Source organism: Mus caroli, chromosome 17 (genome assembly GCF_900094665.2).
Source record: "Mus caroli chromosome 17, CAROLI_EIJ_v1.1, whole genome shotgun sequence".
Lineage (NCBI taxonomy): Eukaryota > Metazoa > Chordata > Mammalia > Rodentia > Muridae > Mus > Mus caroli.
The window spans coordinates 64,601,866-64,619,967 of NC_034586.1; the positions used below are offsets into that span (position 1 = coordinate 64,601,866).

An 18,102-nucleotide genomic window follows, 5' to 3' on the forward strand; every position below is an offset into this window, starting at 1 on the left:
CCTTCCCTTCCCTTCCCTTCCCTTCCCTTCTCTTCTCTTCTCTTCTTTTCTTTACACCCTATTCATTTTAGGGAGAACCTTCTCTGGGTTCTCATTATTGAGATGACAGTTGTCTCTGTATAGAACTCCGTTAATACATTCTTCCATGCTGACTTGATAAGCATGGGCTGCCTTAGTCTATGATAGTCTTGAACTGTCGTATTTCTACATCAGCTTTAAAGGATAACTTTGCAGGATGTCGCAATACTGGCTGGCAGGTATTCACTTTGAGGGTTTGAAATATATCATTCTATGTTTGCCTAAATTCAAGAGCCTATGAGATGGAAGGGGTAGTTTTATATGACATTTCCTGAAGAGTCATAAGGAAGTGCCTCCTTGCCCCAGACAAGATACTAACAGATCAGAGAGAACATTATGTCTGGGGCAAGCTTGGTGAGCTGATGGGTTTACTAGGTTTACTGACAGAGGTGTGGATGACTGTCATTACAGAAAATTCCCACAACAGCATGGGTGGGTCTGTGACTCAGAAAAGCTTCACCACCATAGTACTAACTGTAGTTAACCTGTCACCTCCTATATATTCTTAACATCCCAAAGACACATGGGGCTCAGGCAGGATTACCTGCAGCTAGAGGCATAGAATGAATGGCTAGAATCTTGGGTGAGTCTAAAGACTCTTCCCTCTCTAATGCAAGAGGGACAGGAACAGGCACCACCTTGTCAAGCTCTCACACATAGTCTTTGATATCAGATAGAATGGCTAAGTCATATCTGAAGGACTCAGTTTTACTCTAGGTCCTCAGTTTTGCTGATCCCAGAGTAGTCAAGGGTGCTTGCTCAATACTATGGAAGTCACTTAGGTATTTCCCTCCTTTGTTGGCCAGGAGCAACACTGGACTAATTTTACCATTGTACCCCAGAGATGCTCAGACTCTCACTTCAGAGCTCGATAGCCTATACAGTTCTCAGGCAGCTCCCTTCTACACAAGGCACTATGGCAGGTTGCCTCGGAGTCACCTGACTTGCAATTGTTCTTGGTTACCATGCTCCAGAGTAGCTCACTCTTAAACAATAGATCTCATCTAGAGACCGTACCTGGCTACAACCATAGAAGTCATGGAACATGAGAAATTGGTTCTGGTGTCAATAACTGAGCGGTGATGGTAGAGAAATTGACTCATTGGATCCCCTAATTGAATTCTTAGCCTACAAGTTTTGTGGGTCTCCATGAGGCAAGTGCTTCCAGTTTTTCTTTTTTTATTTGTTTGGTTTTTTTGTTTCTTTTGTTGTTGATGTTGTTTTGCTTTTTGTTCGTTTGTTTTGTTTTGTTTGTTTTGTTGGGCAGAGTACCTAACTCTGGACCACTTGGCTACCTCCTCTTTCTTGTCCTCCAAGATCTGGACAGAAAGCCTTACTTTCAGAACCATGCACTATTGTTTCATGTCTGCCATGTCCCCTTTATATTCCTCTATCAGTTTCTGAAGTCCAGCCACCACCTTTGTGATTTCTGGTATTCTTGAAGCCTTCCTCTCTTTGGGATAGAGTCTGTTGTTTACACTGACACTTCTCACTCACTATATAACGAGGACGCAGCTTCTAATCCTTCCTTTTTTTCCTAGAAGTTCATTTGCCAAATTCTCACAAGTGCTTCTTAAGCAATAGAATGCATGTAAGTCATAAATAAAAATATACTGATAGGTTGGTCAATAAATAACCATTTATTACAGATTATTTATTGCTTTCAGTCTATTGAAACCAAATATGCATTATTCTTTGTGCTAACCAACATATCCCGTTCCAAAAGTACCTATTTTTAAGTCACATGAGAAACTACTCATTGATGGCTCTGTGCTCCTAGTGTATCTTTAATAAGCAGAATGATTATCATAAACATGATTAAGGATTATGTAAGAGTCAAGTAATTTAAATCACACATTATTTCATTGTAGATTATGCTTTCTTCCCTGAAATATTGATATAGTGACTCATGGTAGAATTTCAATAATGTCAAAGAATCAGAGCCCATTATGAGGCCATTATACTAATAACACATGACAAACAGTGGGGTTGGATTGTAGTAATGGATGCATAATGGATAATAAGTGCTATTCGGAATAGTAATGGCTGCTAGTGATCTTCCAGTAATAATAGTCTCCTTCTCTTAAAATAATATAGCAGCAATGTCAAGCGCTGCCAGCAGCAGAAAGGGTCCAGACTTCAGCTTGGCCTACTTCCCTGTCTAAAGCTATCCCGAGACCCAAATTGACCTCTGTCCCTTTTAGCCAAGCATGTGGGTTATTCTGGCCAGTGGTGCTAGAAGAAGATGCAGTGTCTTTTGAAAATGGTGTTTTCAATCTACTAGACCTCCCCCTACCCAAAGATCTCCACATTCTTTCTCACTTCTGCTTAGATTTCTGGATGTTAAAAAAAAATTGTACCACCATGCTTTGCTGCTGCCCTGAGGAGGTTTCCATTTTGGCCCCTATGAATGTGTTCTTCACCTATCTACCAGTGTCCTTGAGTTTTCATAAGTGACTTACTCTGGCAGCTCCCTGCTACCAGAGTGTATTTAGTCCATCCCTTTGCAGGCAGTTTTGCCAATTCTACCCAAATATTCTTGTGAATACTCTCGGAACTCTTAGCTGCCCTCCAGCCCCTAAGTATGCTAGTGTGAACCGAGAGATACACACTTTGCTTATACTGTTTACTATGCTTCATCTTGTATGACTCACAAGCCAATTTTGGGCTGAAACTATAATCCTTTAGGCTGAAATATAGTTTATTGTTATGTCCAAAAGTGTTGCACAGATCACCCACTGCCCATCAACGCCTGGCCCAGACTTTTAGCTTTCCTTTCGTGGGATATTTACCAACTTGGTGGCTGGTGATTCTACCCATGTGTTCTACTAATGGGTTCTGTGCAGTCGGTCATCCGAAGCAATTCTGTTGATAGAATGATCTATAGAGATGGACATGCCCTGTCTCTGCTTTATCTATGCCTTTGATCCTTTCCATTCATTGTTGTTCAGCACTTGAAATGTGGCTAGTGGGGCTGAGGAAGGGAATCTGTCATTTCAGTTGAGTTTAATTAAGTTGAAATAGAAATGATATTGAACAGTGTTTCTGTGGGGCATTCAGGGACATGTTGAAGGGGAGGCCAGCACATTTCTACTGTAAGAAGCTTTAGGTAATATAATATAAGGGATGAGGAAGGGACATAAGAGAGGGCACTGGGGAGGCATAAATATGATCAATGTACATTGCACATATATGTGGGTGTCACAATGAAGCATATTACCTTTTATATTTAATATACACCAATTTAACCATTAAAGAAGAAAAAAGTAACAGACCTCATGATTTCTTGGTGTTAGGTCATGATGTCCTCTCAGAGTGTGACGCTTGATTAGGTTTGAGTTAATTTACAATTAATTTCTTTATCTTCTATATCAACCTGGGTATGCAGGCCAGCTCTGTGCTCTCTCCTTAATGTTACTGTGACTACCACAACAGATTTTGGAAATGAAATATACAATTCCGACAAGTGGATTCCAACCACAGAATAAACACCTGGCAAAATCAGTCATCCTTTAGTGATTAACTCTCAAGCTTACAAGTCATCTAAACATTTATATTGGTCGTTCTATTTCTACCCTAAAATATACTTTCAGGATTGTGAACATCACTGAAAGTGACTCACCTGTCACTGCCTGGGGCCCTTTATTTAGCACCTCCTATAACACATGGGTGTTTCTTTCCGGTTCTGCCTAAATTTGTAGTATTTTTCTTGTAAATTCCACCTTTTGTAGAGATTGATTTTGCTAAAATTCAAAGCAGGTGAGTTGGGAAGGAGAAACAGGCCAAGAGACCTGTGAGAAAAAGAAGCAGTAGAGGTCAGCAGTTTTTTGGTAGGTTTTTTGTTTGGTTGGTTTTTTTTATCCATGATTATTGTTTTAAAAAAATATTTGTTATTCAGCCAGTGGTCAGAGCTTGGCATATGCTGCAGAAGAGAGAAAAAAGGCAAATAACTATGAGACATAAGTCATATCTCACATCATAGTTAGGGGAGTGCATTGAGGGTGGTATGAAATACCTCTGGTATTTTCCTCCAATAGACATCAAAAATACACAGAGAGCAGGTGAGATGAGGATGTGAAATCCCAAGGGGGTTTTAATAAGACTTTGACCCATGTTGAGTGTGAGTGGGCCCAGCCTTCAGTGAGCTTTGGTACAAGATCATATGAGGGAACATTGTGTTCCTCACTTTTATTTAATACAGAGATAAACTACCTATTAAAACTTAAATGATGAACTTTATATTAAGGCCATAATAGCTTATATAAATATAAGGTTGATAACTCTTGGCCTCAATGAGTGGTGAAGAGAACACATGTGCTGCCCATCAGAGGCCATTTCATCTGCACTGGCATCAATGATTTGGGGCTTCTGCCTCTGAGTGAAGACTACTGCCTTCAAATCATTCAGAGCACAGCACTTCTGTAATGTAGAAGGTCGTGCCCAGCAGAAACCTTGACTGAGTGGTGGTTGGAATGACCTGTAGAAGACAGCTGGGCATGTTGCGTCAAGGGCCACACAGGTCCCAGCCAATAGCTGTAGTGCAGTTCTCAGATGGGCAAAGAATAAATAGTAACTGTCAACAGCTGCCTGAGCTTCAGTCACCTAGGCTTAGCTATAAGCTGCTTGGCCTCAGCTTGTGGTAGGCCTTCTGGTTTCAAAGAAATTGCTAAGGGACATTTACCATGCTTCTTCAATGAGGAATACAAGACATCTATTTACATTGTAACAGATTTACATTAAATCTATTTAACATGTAAATAAATAAAATATCCAATAAAATTTATCTTTAAAAAGAGATAAAATTAGCTGTATTCAGAGTCATCATTAGGAAATTGCTAAGGGACATTTACCATGCTTCTTCAATGAGGAATACAAGAAATCTAGGACTAATCTAGAATGAACCAACAAAGACAGGGTTTTGTGGCAGATTTCTTGGCTTACTGGATAGGAAGATGTATAAACTAGCTGCAAGCATTGCTGGATCTAGTGTCTCAAACAAGTCACTCCGTCTTTCTGTTCACTCTCTCACATGCACATAGCCTCTCCTTCATCTGCCTTAGTATTGGGTATCTTATCTAGGATGTCATGCATCTGAATTAAGCTTTCATTAAGATGCCCAGGTTGGCCTTAAATTTGGATTCTCCTCCTTCATTCTCCTGAATAACTTATTACAGGCCCATTCCCCTATGTCACCAAGCCTGTATTTCTATTTCTCTCTCTCTCTCTCTCTCTCTCTCTCTCTCTCTCTCTCTCTCTCTCTCTCTCTCCCAGGAATGTCTCTGAGTCTCTCCGATTCTTAACCACTATTGGGCTAACCTCCCTCTTGGAGACAGACTTTCTGCATTTCCCTGTGAAAGACAACCAGCACAGTTGTAGTCATGGTACCCCAGGACCAACACTCTGGTTCAATTGTCTATTACTTCAATGGGAAGAACATAGGGAAGAGTGAGGACATGGAAAATAATTGCTGGCCTATTATTGTGGCCACAATTTAGTGTATGCTGATTAGTGAGGTCTTAAAGCAAGGCCATTGCTCCTTCCCCATCAGATACCCGTGGGATTATTACCAAGACAGTAAGAAGCTCTGCATGCCTAGGCTCTCCACTAAAATCTCCCATTTTGAGCATTTTCATCCAGAAAGGGAGATTAGAGATTTATACTTTAAAATCCTTGGAGGATTTTCTTTTGGGTAGATATCGGCATAGAAATAAATATAATTCATAAGTGATAGGACTTGTAGTAAATATCAATTGGGTTCAGAGTTTGAACCAAAGAAGCTGCAGATGCTCGCAGCCAACCATTAGATTGAGCACGGGGACTCCAATAGGGGAATTAGAGAAAGGATTGAAGGAGCTGAGGGGGTGTGCAATCTCATAGGAAGAACAACAGTATCAACCAAACAGATCCTCCTCCCCCAGAGTTCCCTGGGACTAAACCATCAACCAAAGAGTACACATGGAGGGACACATGGTTCCAGCTGCATATGTAATAGAGGGTGGCCTTATCTTGCACCAATGAGAGGAGAGGCCCTTAGTCTCATAAAGGATTGATGTTCCAGTGTAGGCGAATGCCAGGGTGGTGATGTGGGAGTGGGTGGGTGGGTGGGTAGAAGAGCACCCACATAGAAGCAGGGGGAGGGGAATGGAACAGGGGGTTTGTGGAGGGGAAACCTGGAAAGGGAAAAACATTTGACAAGTAAATAAATAAAATACCTAATAAAACTTATCTTAAACAAGAGATAAAATTAGCTGTATTCAGAGTCATCTTAGAACCTGCCCTCCAGGTTCTATTTTGAGGAATCAGGCATGAGCTGGTGAGTAGTGGTGATGCACTGATGCCCCTGTTTTGAGGCTGTCATCCTTTTGTGTGTGCCATAGCTGCTTGATGTATGGCTATTGGATGAGAATATGAAAAGATCACAAAGAGATGATGAAGGATGAATGGCTGGAGGGAATGTGGTGAAGAAAGAAGGTGAGGGGCATTAAAGCAGAACTATACCAATGCTGCATCTGTCTTCTGAACATGGACTCTACCAGATATGAGTGTGTGTTTTCAAGAATCTGGAAATTTCCATTGGAAAATTCCGTCCTATTGTCCCAGTATTCCAATACAGAAAGCTCAGGCTCTCTGTAGAGGCTAAGAAAGCCAAATCAGACAAGCAGCTGGATCAGACAAGCAGCTGGCATCTACAGGAACTTAACTGTGACAAGCCAGTAAATGAACAGATTCTTAAGACTATCTTCCCCTCAGCAACAAGATATTTTGTCCTTAAAATAGTGTTTTCTTTAAGTAGAAATACATTTCACTGACTTTTCCACTGAGAACCTGTGGTAAGATTCTTTGTGAGCTTGCTGCTGGCACTGCGTGTCCTCAGATAGTGTGAGGCTTGTAAGGTTGTGATTCATCCCATCTCATTTGCCCTAAGTGTCAAGCAGCAGACTGCATCTCCCATCAGCTGCATATAAACATCTAAGCAGAAAGCCGAGGCATGTGAGTGAGCTCAGGTCACATGAGTCAGGGGCTGAGCCAGTAATGGGATTGAGGTATTAGACAGATCCCATCCAGAACTTAGGGCCATGGGATTCCTAGGCCTCCACACTTCAGAACAGAGTTCTGACACACAGTGGGAGCCCATCTTTCATCTTTGGATCATCTACATGCTGAGAACATGGATTTCCACCTCTAGGACCAGAATATATGCTGCCTTCTGATGAGCAACGCATGTCACTTCAGATGATTTTGTTTTCCTTCTCCACACAGTACCATCAACTGGAGTCAGTTGCCTGAGTGCCTAATCAGGATAAAGCATGTTTATACATTGTAGCTAATGACTTAAAACCTTGCAATTGCCCAAATCTATTATCATTACGTCCCATGTTGTAGGTAAAGACATTGAGAGTGAGGCAGAGTCTCCTGCTCAAGGTCACTGTGTTATGTTTTATAAAAAAGAAAGGGATAATCCAGGGATATGTCTGATAGAGAGGTGCAGTATGGTATTGGGCATCCCTCAACCCATCCCTTACCCCCTCCCCATGTACCAGCAAAATGATGAGTATAGTGTAGAATAGAGTTTATTTAGGGCATGGGGAGGAGAGTTGAGTGGGTAGTAGAGACAGAGAAAGGCAGACATACAGAGAGAGAGTGAGAGGGCTGAGGGAGATGGGAAGAGGGAGAGATAGATGGGATGAGGGGGAGGGGGAGGGATAGGAGAGTGGGGAGGGGAGAGGGGAGAGGGGGAGGAAGAGGAAGAGAGAAATAGAGACCAGCCATGAACACATGGAGAGAGAAGGGGGAAGAAAATGGGGAGAAAAGAACAGAGAGGGAAGAGAGGAAGAGGGGAAGAGAGCAAGAGAGAAAGAGAGTGAGGAGGGGGCAAACAGCCCCTTTTATAATGAGGCTGTTGCTAGGTAACTGTGGGGCAGAGCCTAGGAGAAATGCTAGCACGCTGAGTTAAAGTTACAATGTAGATTTCTTTTAGAGATGAAGTACTAGTACTTTGTAGACAGCTGTCCTCCTGCCTGCCTGTGAGGTGCTGTTCTTGGAGGTTATGTTCACTCAGCTTTGTCACTGAGGGCTCTCCTCTGACCCAGGGTCCTAGGAGGACTATTACTGCTGACAAACCATCTGGCATTCCTTCATGGCCCTCCAAGTTGCCCATTTCTGTATGTTTCTCTGCCCATATGAATGTTGAACTCTCTTCCCTGCCATCCCACTGTTCTCACTCTGTGACTTGCAGTTCAGAGTTAAGGACTTGGCAGGCCAGGGGAAGGAGTAGATACTTCTGAGACAGCCTGGCTGTGCTTGGTTGTGAAGTGCACAGCTGTTTATGGTATACAGTGCTTTCTTTTACATCCATAATAACTAGTAGTTTCCTTAATACTTGACTGGCTGTTTTGTTTTTTTGTTTTTTTGTTCTTTGTTCTTTGTTTTGTTTTTTGGTTTTGGGTTTTATGGTTGGTTGGTTGTTTTTTAAGAAAGGACATGCTCATGACTTGTGTTGTTTAGAAGTCAAGTAGTGTGCATTCCCCAAATGGAGCTGGCCCAGTTCTCAGAGGTGGCTAGAGTTGGCTCATCCAAGCTTCTCTTCCTTAGTTGAATTAGGGGATCCATGCTTATCTCATGTGGTAAAAATGCTACTGCATTTCATCAAAGCACAAGCCAATCTCTGTATATTATGAATTTAACACTCATGGTACCCAAGTGTAGCATCTGAAGTTTCTATAACTTTTCTTTTTCTAATGAAGAAGAATTTAAATAGGCTGGATTGTATTTGCCTCTCCTAACTTAGCTTGGGAAGGCCTGGCTGTGCCTTTTTCATGGGGTATACTTTTCTCTCCCCGATCCTTAAAGCTGTACTACTGTGAAGACTGTCAACTTAATCAAGCTTCATTTCTGGAGAATGCTTTGTCCTTTACTTTCTGGTGAGTCTTTGGTCCATGGTAGGTGTTAGGAGCTGTGAGTATACACTAAGGAGCAACTGATCACGGAGGAGAACGATCCGGATTCCTGGAGCGTGGCCTGGTCCCCACCATCTGTCTTGCCTCCATCCAGGAAGAACAGAACAAGCTTCAGGTACACACACTGCATATTCGGCCTCTGCTCCCTCTTAGGAACCCATGTGGTAGGCATAAGGGCATCAAACCCCTTAGCCCTGTATTCTTACTTCAGTTTAGCAAGGACTACAGGATCTTAGGTCACGCAGCAACAATCTCCTAGGCTTCGGCCTATAACCTGTGCCCTCAAGAACCTCTTTTCTGACCATTCTCTTCACTTCCTACTGTAGACAAAACCCGAGTCCCCCAGTGGATGTGGCTCTTGTGTACCTCACACATGGAGTGGGGGTTGCAGAAGAAATCTACTCTGTAATCCAGGCAGCTTCTTCTTTCCCTGTCTTATCTCACTCTGGATATGAATCTTGTATCTGTAGACTTTTTGCCACATTTCCTTCTGTTCCCAGGCAGCCACCAATGTCCTTTCTTTCTTTGTTGTCTTGGCTTCTACTGTGGACATTGTCACCAACTTTCTCTGACTCAGTTCTCAGGTCTTATGGGTTTCTTTTTCTAAATGAGCTTGAGCAATACTAAATGAAACCTTTGCAACTATCTAACCTTGTTGACTATTCTCCATTCCTTCCCTCTCCAGGCTCCCAGTCTCTCCTTCCCCACTCTGATTTATTGTCTGCTCTACCTCCCTCTTAAAGCCCATTATTTTCCTTACAATTGATAAGCCCCTTCACAGTTTCTCATATTTCCACTTATTTATTCACAGCAGAATGTATATATTAAATGCCTAGAAGCTGTGATTCATACACAAATGTTGGACTTTATGAAGCTGGGTTATCCTACTTAAGCACATTCTTACCCAGTTCCACTCATATTCCTACAAGAATAATCATTTTGTTTTGCTTTGCAGTTAACTAAAATCCCATTATGTGTATGTACCAGGTTTTTATTATCTAGTCTCCTGTTGATAGGCATGCAGGCTAGTTCCATTTCCTTGTGTAAAATGCAGTGATATACATGTATATACAAGTGACTCTGTGGATAGGACATGGAGCCCTTTGGTACGTATCCAAAAGTGGCATAGCTGTGTTATACAATTTTTCTTTTAAGTTTTCTCATTGTGGTTGTTTTGAGAGTGGAGTCTTCCACTCTGATTCCATAAAGGCAGCATTAGTTTGCATTCCTACCAATAGTGTGGAAGGGATGCTTTTTCCATCATCCTTCCCAGCATCTTTGTTTTGCTTTGTTTTGTTTTGTGTTGTTGACAGTGGCCCTTCTCATTGGGATGAGATGGAATTTTAAAATAGTTTTAATTTACATTTTACTGAAGGGTGACCATGTTGAATACTTTTATAAGCATCTGCCACCTGTATTTCTTCCTTTGAGAACTGTTCAAATAAGTTGGCACATTTGTGCTTGTTTTCCTGGTCTTTAATTTTTAAAGTTCTTCATATAACCTAGACACTAATACTTAGAGGTATAGCTGGTGAGGATTGTTTTTCCTGTTCTGTAAGCTCTCTGTTCACTTCGCCGACAGTTTTGTTTAGTGTGCAGAGGCTCATAAGCTCTTAAATTTTGTATAATCCCATCCGCTAGCTCTTGGCACTGTCTCCTATGTGATTGGGACTCTGTTTAGAAACGCGTTACTATTACTTATATCCTAAAAAATGTTTTCCCACAGCAATATCGGTGTTTGTGATTTAAAATCCAGATACGCAATCTAGTTTACTGAATTATGTTCAGGGTGAACTACGAGGATCTCCTGCTCGGTTTTCTAAAAGACTCTTTTCTCATATATGTTTTTGTAAGACTATCTATCTAAATTTGGATATATCACTGGGTTCATATTGCATTGGTATACATGGCTGTTTTTGCATTTATCTCTATGACTTTCTACTTTAGCTTGAAGCACAATAATATAAGACCTCCAAATGTATACTTTCTGCTTAGACTCACTTTTGCTACCTTTGTGTTTTCAAACGAATGTTACTCCCCACGTCTCCATTTTATGAAGGTTATGGGAATTGCATTTAATATTTGTTTCTTTTGGCAAGATAGCCATTTTCAGACTAGTGATTCCACCGATCCTGGAATATGGAAGATCTTTTTAGAATTTTGTCGCTTTTTGACTTTTTTCACTGTCACAGATTTTCTTGTATAATTCCTTTATTTCCTTGGTCTATTGTGAGGTTTTGTTTTTTGAGTCTTTTGTGAATGGGATTTTTTTTTTCTGAAAATTTTCTTAGCAAGTTCATTGTTGATATATGTAAAAGTTTCTGAATTTCATACTTGATTTTTTTATCCTAATGCTTTACTTAAGTATTTTTCAGACTTGTGCAGTCTTTAGTAGAGTACATGGGGGCTCTTTTTAGTATAGAATCATGTCACCTACAAATAAGGAGAGTTGAACTTCTTTTCCAAAGGTTATCACTTTTAGGTCTGTATCTTATGATCTTGGTAAGTCTTTAGCACTCTAGTGAAGACCAGTGGGAGGAGAGGTCCCCTTTTTATCATCTAGATGTTAGAGAAAATGGCTTCATGTTTCCACCACATCTAGTGCGATGTTGGGTATAAGTTTGTTTTATATAGCCTTTCTTAGGTATGGTATCCATCCATTCATATCTTATATAGCCTTTGTTATGTTGTGGAATCTATCTACTCATGTTTTCCTAAGCATTTTATCATTCAGGAATGTAGGATGTTGTCTATGCCTTTTCCATCATCAATATGTTTTTGCAATTTGTTTCTTTAAATATATTAATATAGCATGTAATGCTTATTGATTTATAGATGTTGAATAAACCTAGCATCCCTGGAACGAAACCAGCTTAGTCATGATGTATACATATTTAATGTATTCTCTAATCATCTGGCTTGAGAATATTTTGTTGAATATTTTCACATCTACGGTTAGCATGGAAATTGGTATGTAGTGTTCAGGTTTTGTTGTATGTTATCTGGGTTTTGGTATCAGAGTTACAGTGCCATCTTTGCTTCCAAGAATAGTTTGTAGTGTTCTATCAACTTCAATTTTGAGGAACAGTTTGAGAAATAATAATGTCATTTCTTCTTTGAATGTGGTTGAACTGGACAGTAAAGCCTTCTGGCCCTCGGCTTTTCTATGTTCAGATATTTTTAAGTACTTCTTAATCTTGTTGCTTATAGTAGGTCAGTTTACATTGTTTGAATATTCTGGCTTTAATTTTAGTAGGCCATATACATTTAGAAGTGTATCCTTTTCTTCAAATTTTCCAATGGTAAGAATATAATGGTCAAGGTATTCCTTGATGATTTCCTATATTTCATTGAAATCTTTTCTAACAACTCCCTTTGCCTCTCTAATTTCATTAAATATCTCTATCTCATACATACATGTATATATATATATATATATATATATATGTATATATATACATACATACATATGTATATATATGTGTGTGTGTATGTGTGTGTATCACATGTGGATTAGTTTGAGTAGGGATCAATAAATCTTGTTAACCTTTACATTTTTTTTTTAAAAATTATTATTGTTGTTTGCGTTGTTGAGAAGTGTATGTGGGCACACATGCCACAATATGAATGAGGAGGTGCGGAGAACTTTGTGGGTACTTTCTCCTCCTCTATCTCTGTGTCAGCTCCGTGGATAGAACTCCTGTTGCCAGGCTGAGCAGCAGGTGTATTACCCACTGAGCCATCTCACTGGCTCCTTCATTAATCCTTTTGAAGAGCCAGTTATTTGTCAGGTTGGATCTATATATTGTTCACTTAATCTCTATTTCATTAATTTTTTTGCCCTATTATTTTATGTCCCTTGATATCTGCAGTCAGGTTTGGGTACTTTTTGCTTTTCTAGAATTTTGAGATGAATCCTCAGGTTGTTTATTTGAGATTTTTTTCTCTGGTGTTTGGATGGGAACCTTTATTAGCTTCCCTCTTATAACTATCTTGATTCTGTCCCAAAGGTTCTGGTAGGTTGTGTTCATTTTAATTTGACTTTAGGAATGTTTCTATTTGCACTCCGATTTCATCAATGACCTGCAGCACATTCAAATGTGCATTGTTCAGTTTCTGAGTATAGGTGTGTGGTCTGAGGTGAGGCTTATTGTTCCTTTATTGTTTCCTTAAATCCTGTGTCTGATAGGATAGAGGGAATTATGTTAAGTGATTTTTGTATGTATTAAGGCTTCCTTTATAGCCCATAATAGTCCCAAGTTTCAAGAACTTTCCACATGCTGCTGAGAATAATGTGGATTTCCTGTTAAATGGGTTTTTTTGGTGGGTATCTGTCCAGTTATTCTATAGCATAAGTTATCTTGGCTTTGAGTTTTCGTTACTGATTTCTACTGGAAGATATATCTAGATACAGAGTTCATTACTGATGTTTGCTATTATTATTTTGTCCAGACTGTTGTCTTTTATGACTTTTATGTCTGTTCCATGGAATTAGGTGAGCCAATACCCATAAATAAATATTTGCAATGTCTATGTTTTGTCTATAAGTAATTATTAATATGTAATAGCCCTCTTCATTTCCTCTGACAATTTTTTTTGTTTAAAAATTACTTTCTTGGGCATGAGAATTGCTATTCCAGTGGTTCTGAAGCATCTGTTTATTTAGTAGTTGGGTTTCTAAAAATTTTAGTCTATGTGTAGATTCTCTTTTCTTTTCTTTTCTTTTCTTTTCTTTTCTTTTCTTTTCTTTTCTTTTCTTTTTTTTTTCTTTTTCTTTTTTTCTCCAGAGATGGCTGAGTGCTGGTAATTTTTCAAATACAATTCTGTATCTTTTAATTGGAGAACTAAGTTCCTTTATATTCAAGCTTAGAATTCAGAAGTTTACTGTTAGTAGTTTCTTCTCAGAAACCATTTACTGATTTTAATGATTCCTCCTCCCATTTGCTCCAGGCCTTGACACGGTCTCTCTCTTCTTAACAGTGTCCATCCCCTTGGTGACTTTAGATGCCACAACTGTAAATGGCATCTATATATTGATGACCTACCAGTTTTGTATTTGTCTATCTTTAACCTTATCCTATGTGGTCTAACACATATCCCAAACTCAAGATGCTCACAATCTGAAAATAGTGCCTCTTTAAACCATTTTTTCCCACTGCCTAACCCATCTCAGATGATAGAGGTTCCATCCCCCTTCATGGCTAAGTCAGAAGCACACAGTCATCATGGGCTTCTCTTCTCATTCTCTAGCTCATCAGCAAAGCATTGGCTGAGGCCTTAACATGTGGGGAGGCCCTTTCCCACATCCTGTACAGATGAGACTCCTACCAAGGCCACAATCATCTCTCACTTTGAGTGTCTTGACAGGCACCTCCTGGTCCTTCAGCTCCCTCCATAGGCTGTAGGATCCACAAAGTAAGAGTCAGATCAGCCACAGCTCCGTGCGAGCCCTCATCTCTCCCACTTCCTCACGGGAGCAAAGCCAAAGTCCATAACATTGACCCATAGGCATGGAGCTGTGTGTCCTCTCTGTCTTTCGCTCTTCCTGTTCCTTCACCTGCTCCCTGTGCTTCAGGTAAACTGTACCTCTTGCTGTTCCAGAACACTGGTCACTATCAGTGCCTTGCTTTTTGTTTCCCTTTGCTGATAGTCTTCGTCCCCTCATAGGAAATCTCTATCCCTCCAGCTTACGTAAATGTGTTATAACCACTGATTTTAAATTTCAATTACTTTACTCTCTTACTTCTCCAACTCTACCCTGTCTTATAACTTGTATTGGTGTAGGCTAAAAATTCATTTATTTGGCAGTGTCTGGTGATTTACTACTGTAATTTAATCTTAAATTGCAAGTGCTTTCTCTTCCCCTTTTCTCACTGATACAGATTTACTCTAGAGATGTGGAGACTGTTCCCTTAACGTTAGTAGAATAAGTGAATACATGAATGAGTGAAAGCTTATCAGTACATCCTTAGCATGTATTTACTTGATAGGTAAACATATCAAAGTGGAATATAAATATGTATGTAAATCCATTCTTATCTATTCAAAGGTGATTTAGAGGAATTTACCCCATGATTTTTGTGTATCATTTGATGAAATTTTAGCAAATAACAAGTGAGAATAGAAAGTGTTTTCCCCTACCTCAGATGCCTTTCTCCAAGCTCCTCTGGCAGTGCAACCTCTTCATGGCTGTCTCCACAGGTAGCATCCTTCAGATGTCTGCTGCACAACAGAGCAGATGCACTGCTCCTGCCCTCATTAGCACACTCTGCTTTAGCGTTCTTTGGTTCCACAATTCCTTTTTCTACCTTTCTGAAGGGTTTTTGTGTGGTTTTATGATGTTTAGCAGAAATAGACTAGATGCATTTGAGCCTTACTTTTCCCTTAATTCACCAATCTCTGCGTCTTTCACTTTTATTCATTTGTCTTTATGTTCTTAAGTGGGTCTTCCTTGGACCCTCCATACATATCTGGGATTGACTTAGGTTCCTTAATATGTGTGTCAATATTCTTCTTAAATTTGGAGAACTATTGACCATGTTCATCAAACACCAATGCTGCTCATTTTCTGTCTCCTCTTTGAAGGATGCTTGTTATGCAGGTCACATGGTTAGAGAGTATCCCAGATGTCTCATAGTCTGTTCTATGTTACTCATGGTCTGTACGATGTTATCTATTCCTATTTCTTCTTGTGCTTTAATTCTACTAAAGTATCCCGTGTGTCTCTGGCTCCTTCTGCCAGTACCAGGTACTCCCATGCTCCCTCTGTTAATTTTTAGTTTCAAATTTGGAAATTTCAGTTCTAGTTTCTTCCTTTAATTATTTAACAGACACCAGACTATATGTTGAACTGTATGTATCTTTTCATATATTTAGCTCCGTTTTCTATCTGTAATATGTTTCTAAAATTTGACACTACTCCTTACAGCTTCTTAGTACCAGGACCGGTGGGGTTTTCTCTATGTCTGTAGCTTCAGGATATATCATGTCCTGTTTCTTAGCATCATGGAAATGTGAAACATGTTGCATAGCAAAGAACCCTAGAAACATAAGTAGATATAATTTAACATCAATGAGGCCAGGGATTTTCTCCTCTTAGATATTAGAGTGAGGGGCTATGTCAGGTTGAGTGATGATCCTCCGTAAGTCCCTGCCATTCACAACCCTGATAGTGAAGTTGTTTGCAAATACAACTGAAATAATCTTGAGGTAGGATCATTATGGATTGCAATAGGAATCATAAACTTGGTGAAAATTATCCTAAGAAAAAAGTGTACAGAAGATACGGGGGGTGGGGTGGGGGTGGGGGAGAAGGTTGTGTAAGGATGTGACAGAGAATGGAGCAAGGAATGCCTGAAACTGAAGACAAGGATCAGGGAAGGAAAGAAGCAAGAGAATTTCTCTGGAGTTTGAGAAGCCTGGGGACTTGCTGCACTTCATTCAGAACTCTGGCTCAGAACTTTGAGATTACAGGCATTTGTTGTATAAAGCAACCAAGCCTGTGAGTTGTCACAGCAGAATGGGGAAGCTAATTCAGAGGCTGAAGAGGAGAGGCAGGTGAGAGCTGAGCAGGCCCTGGCATTTGGTGCTTTAATCTTTAGTGTCTGCTCTGATTTATACTGAGAACTGGGCTTTCCTTTGCCTTTCACAGGCTCTGCCTTGAGGTCTGATGACTAAGAGATGTCAGGAGCTCTCATACAGCCTGAGTCTTGCAACTCCTGGCCTTGTGCTTAAACAAAGAAACTAATACCTGTGATTCCTCCATACTGTGTCCTCTCAGCCCATGGCCATCAGCTTCCCGACTCCAGTTGCTTTGTGGCTGGGTTAGTTCCTTGTCCAGTACCAAACTCAACAAAAGCTCAAGGGTTAGTGTAGTAGGTCACCTTTGCTCAAGAAGAAAAGGACAGCACTGTCTTCCCTGCTATGAAGGTCATTTAGTTTTCTTGGACCCCAGTTTCTTTAGAAGTTTCAGTTTCTAAGTTTCTGGTTTCTTAAAACAGTTTGTGGTTCTGGTACATCAAATTTGCTTATCCTGCAGTTCAACATTCTACCTGTTTTCTGCTGCTGAGATGAAAGACTCTGACAAAAGTGACTTTGAGAAGAAAGGGTTTGGTTTGGATCACACTTCCATAGGAAAATAGTCTATCATGGTTCAGAAGTCATGGCGACAGTCAGGAAAAGTTGGGAAGTTCCAGAGTCACAATCTGTCTAATCTCTTTTTTCAATCATATATAGGAGAGAGGTGGGGGAGGGAGGGAGAGAGGGGAAGAAGGGGGAGAGAGGATAGGAGCGATTGGGGATAGATAGATAGATAGATAGATAGATAGATAGATAGATAGAAAGTAGAAAGTGGGGAGGGGGAGAGGATACAGAGAATGAAGAACACTGACAGGAGATAAGAACCAAAAGTGGGGAGATGTTATAAACCCTAGCCCAACTGATATTTTCCCTCAGCAAGGCTCCACCCCTTAAAGGGTCTATACATTCCCAACAAGCACTACCAAGTGTTCAGTGTTCAAAAGCCTGAGCCTATGGAAGACAAGTATTATTCAAACCACCCTAAAGGAGAAATCCCCAAGATATAGGCTACAGAGATAGAACAATGACTAATAACTGTTTAAAAATGTTTAAATGTTTTTCATTGATATACAAGCATGTAAATTGTATGTATTTGTGCTTATAGGTACATATTGTATATTATTTAAATCAAGGCAAACATGTCTAGCTAATTAATTATCATCCCTTTACATTGAGAACATGGAAAATCCTTTCATCCAAGTTTTAGACATATGTGGTTTCAGATACCATAACTACCTCCCTGATGACCACAGAATTGTTCCTAGCTATAACTTAGTTCCCACCGATTAGCTGTCCCCAGCACTGCCTTCCTGTGTCTAGCATATTTCATTTACTATAAAGATCTTCAGTCCAGTCTGTGTTGTCATCAGTGACACCACATAGGATTCCATTATGCCCATGTACCACACCTCTCTCCAGTTTCCACCATTTGATGGACACTTAGATCTTTATATATATATATATATATATATATATATATATATATATA

The 18,102-nt window shown here is 40.0% G+C and overlaps 1 protein-coding gene across 1 annotated transcript in view; it reads left to right on the forward strand.

Annotated features, from left to right (window-relative positions):
- L3mbtl4 (L3MBTL histone methyl-lysine binding protein 4) overlaps window positions 1-18,102 on the forward strand; it is a 339,815-nt gene that overhangs the window by 222,460 nt on the left and 99,253 nt on the right. The gene's annotated exons all lie outside the window — the stretch shown is intronic.